This window comes from Nanorana parkeri, unplaced genomic scaffold, assembly GCF_000935625.1.
Source record: "Nanorana parkeri isolate BGI_ZX_2015 unplaced genomic scaffold, ASM93562v1 scaffold1663, whole genome shotgun sequence".
Lineage (NCBI taxonomy): Eukaryota > Metazoa > Chordata > Amphibia > Anura > Dicroglossidae > Nanorana > Nanorana parkeri.
Window position 1 is genome coordinate 268,135 of NW_017307931.1, and position 9,228 is coordinate 277,362.

At 49.6% G+C, this 9,228-nt stretch overlaps 1 long non-coding RNA gene across 1 annotated transcript; it reads right to left on the minus strand.

The window, feature by feature from the left end:
* Positions 1-3,218: 3,218 nt before the first annotated feature.
* Positions 3,219-6,603, minus strand: LOC108799225. Its single transcript, XR_001942013.1, has 3 exons — positions 6,564-6,603; positions 5,362-5,436; positions 3,219-3,257 (listed from the first exon to the last, which is right to left on the minus strand). It is a non-coding gene; the product is annotated as an uncharacterized LOC108799225 (long non-coding RNA).
* Positions 6,604-9,228: the final 2,625 nt, after the last annotated feature.

A 9,228-nucleotide genomic window follows, 5' to 3' on the forward strand; every position in this document is an offset into this window, starting at 1 on the left:
GCAGCGCAGATGGGTACAATCGCTTTTTGTTGTTGACGCCGAGGCTCCTGTGTATTCCTCAGACTCTTGCCTGATTTCGGCTGGATCGCTTGATGACCTCATGCCCCCCGCATGAACGTCCCCATGCAAAAGGACAAATGGAGAGGGTTGGAAGCCGTGTCTGTTGGTGTTTCTTTCCTTGAAACATAATCTGGATCCAGGAGACTTCCCTCATTTTCTTCACTTAAAGGGCGTGTCCAAATAGAACCCAAATGTACCCCCCAAACCTCCCTTTATCCCTCTAGATCGCGTCCCAGCATTCATTCTGGTCTCTCACCTCGCTCCTCCAGTAATATACAGCTTTTGGCATCATCACCAGGCCTTGTGAAGTTCTGTTCTGTTGGGTGGTCAGTTCCTGTGGATGCCCACAGAACTACATCTCCCAGGAGCCCTTTCACTACGCACAGTGTGTGGGCGGGCTCTTGGGAGACAAGGCAGCAGCAATGTCTTGCAGGGAGAGAAATCAATGCAGAAATGTTTGCAGCACCTCGGTGAAATCCTGGCCTGGACACTATCGGCATGGAGTTTGTATGTTCTCCCTGTGCTAGAGTCGGCGTCCTCCGGGTACTCCACAGACATTTGGAGTACACGGAGGACGCCCACCTGGTAGGTTAATTGGCTCTTGCCTAAATTGGCCCTAGTATGCATGTGCAATGGGGGACCTTAGATTGTAAGCTCCTCGGGGGCAGGGGCTGATGTTTATGTGCAATGTATGTAAAGTGCTGCGTACATGGCTGGTGCTTTATGAATACCTGTAGGGAGTGGCAAAGTTCAGCCGCGCGGCAGGCAAGGCCGACTACACTGGTTGGGATTTCAGTACATCGGGGACACTCGGGGCCGGTGCTAGACTATTTTGCACCCTAGGCAATACCAGCTACTTTCACCCCCCTAGCCCTTCTCCCCGGCGCAACCCCAAATCCCCCCGCGCGCGCGGAGCCCCATTCTCCTGCCGGTCTAGCTTCCCGCAGGCAACAAGTGTATGTGAGCAGCCGGGAGCAATAGCCAGACTGCTATTGGCCATTTTAATTTGAAATAGCCAATAGCAGGCTGGCTATTGAAAACCCCACCTACTGAGCAGAGGAGCGGACCTGAGAGAGAGAGTTGTCTCTCAGCTCCACTCCTCAGTGGGTGGGGTTTTATATAGCCAGCCTGCTATTGGCTTTTGCAATTTAAAATAGACAGGGAGTGCACCATGGGGGGGGGGGGGGGGAGTGTTCAAGGCTGCAGTGCAATGCGCCCTAGTGTCCCCTGTGTCCACTGTGTTGGCAGCCCAAACAGGAAGCACACTGCATTTCTGGCAGACCAACCAATTTTCATTTATCTTTGCACTTTTATAAAGGGATATAACAGGGGGGGGGCTGTATTGCAGAGATGTACTGAATGGTCATGGTCATGCGACCACTCAGTCACTTCTTCTCCCCGCAGCTTGGAAAGCTGGGGGGTGGAGACTGCACAAGACGCTTGGCGGCTTCCACCAACGTCACAGGTCAATCACAATGGTGGGGGGCAGTCTATAGGACAGGAGTAGTCACTGCCAATCACTCTTACCCCACCACCACCCCTCGTCAGGCTTCTAGCTTACCAGCGGCACTACTTGATGGGGTGGGTAACAGTGTTTGATTGACAAGGGCTCCTTCTGCCATTGCAATTCACAGGGCAGGGCAGACTGTTCCCACCCACCGTGGATCAGAGAGCAGGGTAAACTGTAGGAGAGGCTTTTTTTAGGATTCCAAAACATGTACACAGGAGGTGACAACACTGCAGATGAACACGCAGAGCGTTGCCGCCGATAACTATGCAAGAGGGTTTCCCTGGCAGGATCAGCAGGTATCATTTTAAAAAAGAAATACAATGTGTCAAAAAAAAGGAACACATTGTTATACACAACAGCCATTGTAATAAATGAACTAATACAGCCATTGTGTCCGGCTCTGCCATGCTTTTTTTATATTTAAACATGAAGCCATTTGTATTTTAGATATATTGTTCTTTACCTTTTTGTATAATAAAACTTTAACACCTTAGATATACTTTGCGTCTTCCTCTTCTCTGTCTCGCTCAGGCTACTATGGAAGTCCCGGCTACAATTCACATTCTCAACTGACCCTTGCTGCATTGCATACTGCCAACTCGCCACTAGGCGGCGACAAAGGACAGTCCACACACCAGGATTCCCAATTTCAAAATAGTTTATTACATAGCACAGTGCTGGGTGCAGTTTAAGGCACCTTTTGGTGAGGTTTTTTTTTTACTTGCACAGGATGTGCGACGTCATTTTTGGCTGCTGGCGCTGCTCTTCTAAAACCGCGGCGGCCTATAGACCCGTTATGTTGTATTTCCTGAAAAACACAAAAGTTGTCACAGTGGGCTTAAAATGTATTTGTTGATGGGGGCCGTCTGCCAACTGTTAGGGAGATTTCCATTCACTTACTGTCATGGTGACGCAACCTTTTAAGAAGGGGGTGGGAGCAGGGGCCTCCCGAGGCAGGGTGTCACCCGGAGCAGGTACCAGGTGACACCCCGCTGTGACGTCATTGCGCACGATGTTACCACGCGCATGCGCGATTACGTCATGGTGCATGCACAGTCCTCTTTTTGATACTTGCCGGCGGCCATCTTGGTAATGGACGCCAGCAGAGAGAGGAGGGGACGTTCAACCGGCGGGATGAGGTATGCTGCCGGGGGCACCTCCTCTCTCTCCTGCAGCTGTCGGGCTCTCAGTCCATGACCGAGTGCCCGACTTTTCAGAGGGGGGGGTGACACCAAAATGACTGTCAGTCATTCTGGTGTCACCCCTCCAATGGTGTCACCCGGGTGCGGGCCGCACGCCCCGCACCCCCCTTGTGACGCCACTGGGTGGGAGAGATCAGGTGACCCCCATCAGAAGGTTTTCCTTCTATTCCTGTCCCGTTGACAACTATTATTTTCGGTCTTGATGGCAATGGTCACCAGATCAAAACAGAGAGGGTGAATCTCCCCGGTGAAGACACAGACAGAGGTTCTAACTCTTCCCATCTCCATCCAAAAGTAAAGAGAGACGTTTAGGACCTCTGACATTCTAATAATTGAGGCTTACTGACCTGTGGCCACGTTAAATGTAAACATTTGACTTTCTTGTTCTCATTAGTACATGACCTCATAGTAACAAAAGGAGAAATGTTACTTCTCAACTCACCGCTTCTGTCGCCTCCTGCACGAGAATCCGCGACATCTCCCACCTGCAGGAACAAGTTTCACATTCAACAAAAGGGGAATCTCTGAGCTCCAGGTGCAATAAATCAGGACAATAGCACACTATGGCCACTAGATGGAGCCAAGGCTCACATTGCTCCTCAGCTCCATCTAGTGGCCACAATGTGGTATTGTTCTGTTACGTTCATATCTTATGAATGAATTACATTCAACCTGGAAAAGGATAAAAACACTAAATCACATTTGTTTTTACCCCCCATTGGCTCAGAGCGAACGTTCATGCAGTTTCGCAGGACACATTGCTTTGCAATTTTTTTTATAAATACACCACCGGTGCGAAGGATCCAATGATAGGAGCAGATGTATCAATAGTACACAGAAAGTCGTAAAAATAAAAAAAAATAAAAAATCAAGTGTTATAAATGTAACTTAGAGGAAGACCCCACCCCATGATAACAGGCGATAGTAAGCTGATGTAGCATGTCATGGGGATTCAGGAAATATCGAAGAGGAAAAAGAAAAGATAAGAGTCAAGATCAGCCTCCACCCTCAGATGGGCACAGCGGGTGTACAGACCCGGGAACTCAGCACAGGGATGGTGGGAGCCCCTCATAATGGGAACCCGGGAACTCAGTGATGATATTGTCTTTTGTGGAATGTTCTATGATGCTGCAACACAAGGCTTAAAAAATACTGCAACCTTCCTATGTGACAGGACCAGCAGACCCTCCATGGGTCCATGTCACACTCACCAGCGACATGATCACTAAGACTTACCTGGTTCTACTGCGTCACTCCATCGCTGGCGGCTGCACCAGAGAGATGTCCCTCCTTCTACGGCATGGGTAGCCAAACTCCGGCCCTCCAGCTGTGGTGAAACTACAAATCCCATGAAGCATCTCTCTCCGGGAGTCATGTCTGTGGCTGTGAGAATCTTGCAATGCCTTATGGGATTTGTAGTTCCACCCACAGCTGGAGGGCCGCAGTTTGGCTACCCCTGTTCTACAGCAAGCAATCATCTGCAGCGTTCCCACCACCGAGGGAGTGACACCATAGAAGAAGGGGAGTCATTACTTGGCAGTCTTGTTGCTGGTGAGTTGCCCCCACGGCAAGGATCACTCCTCCCCCCTTCACCTGTCTGATTAATCACCTGACAGTTCAACAAGCTCAGGTGAGTCCAATCAGAGGAGCGAGTCACATCAGAGGGTCTACAACATCCCAACAGTAAGTCCTTTTTATCTGATTCAATCAAGGCTCCAACATGTGATGGGGGCACCATAGCAGAAGGGAACCCCTACATCTCCCCCATGTAGAAGTATGGAAGACTTTCATAGCAATCTGTCAAATGTTTCCATTGCAGTAATGTGTGAATAACCTCGATGCACACAACGTGTATTGAAATGCATTGTAGCCGTCTCACTTCGTTTTCATGGGCGCTGTGCAAGCCATTGGTGCCAAGTATTAGAATAAGAATACATTGGTTAAATGATGTTGCTACTTATATAGATCACAGAGCAGCTGTGGGGGCCCCATTGCAGTTGCATGGAGTGCTTTGCCTACTGATAAGTCTTTGGGATCATTGCATATTGCTCCCTTCTGATGCCAAGACTGCGGGTCAGACTCGCACCTTTTCTAAGGGCCCCTTTACACCACATCCAGATCAGACCAGATTGTTTCTGGACCCAAAATGCATCCCAATGTTTCCCTATGCTACTTCTTGCCTCTGTTCACACCATCGCAGTCCAGACCAGACAAATACCGCATGTCTCATTTTGTCTGGTCTGGAACGTACTGGAACTGCGGGCAGGTTCACACACCATTCACACCAGATCTGGTCCAGAAAATGGTGTGAACCTGCCCTCATAAGTCAATGCAGGTCAACGCATCACACAGATTAGGGCCATCCCTTTAATGAGGGTGCCTGAGGCTGTTGCCTCAGATCATGGCATCTCTGTGGGTCACATGGGGGGGGCAGCAGGCAGATCGGCATGGCTGCTATGGAACCCCTGGCACAGATGTACACCTTCACCACTTGCAACCAATGCTGACCTGTGCACGTGTGTTTAAAACCCATAACTGTGTGAATGGGCCCCGAGATGAAAGCTGTGCAGCCAGGAGGGAGATACTTACTGAACAGGACCAGGAAGCCGATGATACACAGGAGCAGAGCGCAGATCAGCCCCCACTGCCTCAGTCTTGTGTAATCTGCAATGGAGAAATCAGTTACTGGCAATCTATAGGGGAAGTGTACAATGAGTGTCACAGCTGCAGTGTGATAATACCAAGCCGTCTATTATTATTTCATTCTACTGTACTATATTATACTGTATGGGTTGAGGTGGAGTCAGCTGCATTTACATGTGATGAATGTGCGTAGAAGAATATCATGCTATGGTTTATCATCTGTTAACATAGCAGACAAGAATGTGGCCACTAGGTGGAGCCGAGGAGCATTGGAATTTTCCTGTGCTCCTCGGCTCCACCTAGTGGCCAAACCGTGCAGCGAATCTCATTCGCATAGCTGTTCTCTATGCGAACGGTTTATAACTGACTTACTGAACGTACATGGTGGCAGCCAGGGACGCCGATCGAAGGGTAGAGGCAGAACTCCTGTACCAGGCCCCATTGGTTGGGCAACAGAGCCCAAGCACAGCAGTGCAGAAGCAGTAAAGGTGGACCTGTGGCCTAGACCACAGACAATGCACCCCGTGGCGCAGTAAAGGTGGACCTGTGGCCCAGACCACCGACAATGCACCCCGTGGCGCAGTAAAGGTGGACCTGTGGCCCAGACCACAGACAGTGTACCCCGATTACCTTTTGTTGAGGGAAGGGTGCCGTTTGGCTTGTCCAGTAACCCAAAGATCACCTGACATCGCAGACAAGGCGAGTAGACTGTATGGGGCCCCACGATTTCTAATAGCGTCCCTAGTGGCCTCCACATAACATGCCCATTTTCTGGGTGATCATGCCAAGACCACACCCATTTTCTGAAGCAGTCCCACAGCTAAATATGCAGAAACTGCTGCAACCCCCCCAATGAATAACCTTTTACCTGCACATGCTCAGTAAGTCAAATTAGGGTGGTGCTGTGAACCCGGGGCACAGCCCTATCAGGACAAAGGGCCCAGATGGGGGACTGTCCTGGCAAATCTGGACCAGTTGGCATCCATGTATTATGGGAAGGTCTTTTTTTTTTTTTTTAAATGAATTGCCTGGTGACAGGTCCTCTTTAAATGAAAGTTGCCATTGTGTCTTAGACTTTGGACCTTTGCCGTTCCCCGGCCTCAGTAAAAGTTCTCTACGAAAGTCTACAAAGCTGATTTGTTACCCACCGTAAAAAAAGATCTGGTCGTGTTCCCGTCTTCTGGAGTCGTCTGAAAGCCAGAAAATGTGAGAAGCTGGGTTAGATCATGAATGATCGCACCAGGGACCTTCCAAGGTCATGCTTAAAGTGGACCTGTCAGGACAAAAGCAGTTCAGCAACTGCCATGGCTTAGTATCATTTGAAGGCTCAGGGTGAGTGATCTGTGCTTTGCTGCCTTATGGATGATTGATCTGGAACAAGGCACGCAGTCAGCCAAGTCAGACATTGGAGGCTACGAATGCTGAGGTCTTCTTCTGAAAATGTTAGGTGCCTGGCTGTCAGGTTGAGTCTCTGACCCAGAACGAAAAAAAAAATGAGGTTCTCTCGCTTTCCCGAACTGCGTTCTTGTTCTCGGATCAGCCCCCTTTCATTCACTGTCACCATGACAGGTGACGGGGATTGGGGCAGTGACATCACTCTCTTGGTCGTGTGACCATTCGTGATCACAGGGGAAGGAAGTCACACGCAAGCACATACCCACCAGAGTCAGATGTAAGGACGAGGTGACATTGTGCAGAGAATCACTAGGTAACTAGAAGGAGGTCAGCAATGGCCTCCATACTTCTCCTCTCTTCAATGATGACATCACAGAGTTTGCGCCTTCGAAAAAAAATAAGTCAGCTGAGGCAGATCCTGAATTTTTCTTCTGACAGGTCCTCTTTAATTACTAGCAATGGGCCGGCAATGGTAAATGCTTCCGTTAAATTGCCTTCAACAGCAAACAAGAGAAACGCTCTCACCTTTGACTCTGGCATGCGTACTGCTTCTTGATGTGGTCACGGACCTTCTGGTGATGGCTGCAAGAACACAAAAACGGGGTTAGTTTTTTTTTGTTTTTTCGGGAGCAGACCACAAAGTGTTATAACAAGAAGGAACGTTGAGAGGGCCGGTCTACTGCCACTGAATATGAGCCAATGGACTCTTATTCTACATAATAGAGTTTGTGGACACCTGACCATGACTTCTATATGAGATTGTTGGACATCCCAATCCCATGGCCATTCATATGGAGTTGTCCCCGCCCCATGGCCATTCATATGGAGTTGTCCCCGCCCCATGGCCATTCATATGGAGTTGTCCCCGCCCCATGGCCGTTAATATGGAGTTGTCCCCGCCCCATGGCCGTTAATATGGAATCGGCCTCCCTTTGTGGCTATAACACCCTCCACTCTTCTGGGAAGACTTTCCACAAGATTCCCATCTGTAAGAATTTGGCCCCATGCAGCCAAAAGAGCATTTGTGAGGTCAGGTATTGATGTTGGATGGGAAGACCCGGCTCACAACTGGCTTTCCAACTCCCAAAGGTCTTTAGTAGGGTTGAGGTCAGGGCTCTGTGCAGGACACTCGAGTTCCTCCACACCAAGCTGGTCCCCCGATGTCTTTATGGAGCTGGCTATGTACACGGGGGACAGTCATGGTGGAACAGGAAAGGGTCTTCACCAAACGTTGGAAGAACACGATTATAACATTGCCCTTCACTGGAATACCCAAACTCATCATTTAAAGGGAATCCATATATTTTTGGCCGTCACTTATTATAGGAAATCTCTGATGTGACGCGAGATCCCGGTGGTGGAGTTGTCCCCGCCCCATGTGAAATTGGCATGTTCCGCTTACAATTCGCTCCTATTGATTGGGTTGTATTTATAATAAAACAAGATGAGGAGAACATATCTAAACTGGAGTAGTTGCCCATGGCAACCAATCTGCTCAGAGAAGCTGATTGGTTGCCATGGACAATTGCGCCAGATTCTGTCTGCTCAAGTTTTGATAAATTACCCCCCCCCCCATGTGTTCTATAGAAAAGAAAGTACATTTGGATATAATTTCCTTACCCGGAGACGTTGCTGTAGTGGGTGACTCCGTTGTGGTGGTCTTAGTGTAAGAGAGGGGGGTCTCTGTGCAAAAAAAAGAAATCAGATTCCACAGATAGAGAGCACTGAGCCAGTCCCATCAGTCTCTGTACAGAGGAGCTTACCCTCTAATGTCCCCTCCCCCCCCACAGTCACATCAGTCTCTGTACAGGAGCTTACACTCTAATGTCCCCTCCCCCCCCACAGTCACATCAGTCTCTGTACAGGAGCTTACACTCTAATGTCCCCTCCCCCCCCACAGTCACATCAGTCTCTGTACAGGAGCTTACACTCTAATGTCCCCTCCCCCCCCACAGTCACATCAGTCTCTGTACAGGAGCTTACACTCTAATGTCCCCTCCCCCCCCACAGTCACATCAGTCTCTGTACAGGAGCTTACACTCTAATGTCCCCTCCCCCCCCACAGTCACATCAGTCTCTGTACAGGAGCTTACACTCTAATGTCCCCTCCCCCCCCACAGTCACATCAGTCTCTGTACAGGAGCTTACACTCTAATGTCCCCTCCCCCCCCACAGTCACATCAGTCTCTGTACAGGAGCTTACACTCTAATGTCCCCTCCCCCCCCACAGTCACATCAGTCTCTGTACAGGAGCTTACACTCTAATGTCCCCTCCCCCCCCACAGTCACATCAGTCTCTGTACAGGAGCTTACACTCTAATGTCCCCTCCCCCCCCACAGTCACATCAGTCTCTGTACAGGAGCTTACACTCTAATGTCCCCTCCCCCCCCACAGTCACATCAGTCTCTGTACAGGAG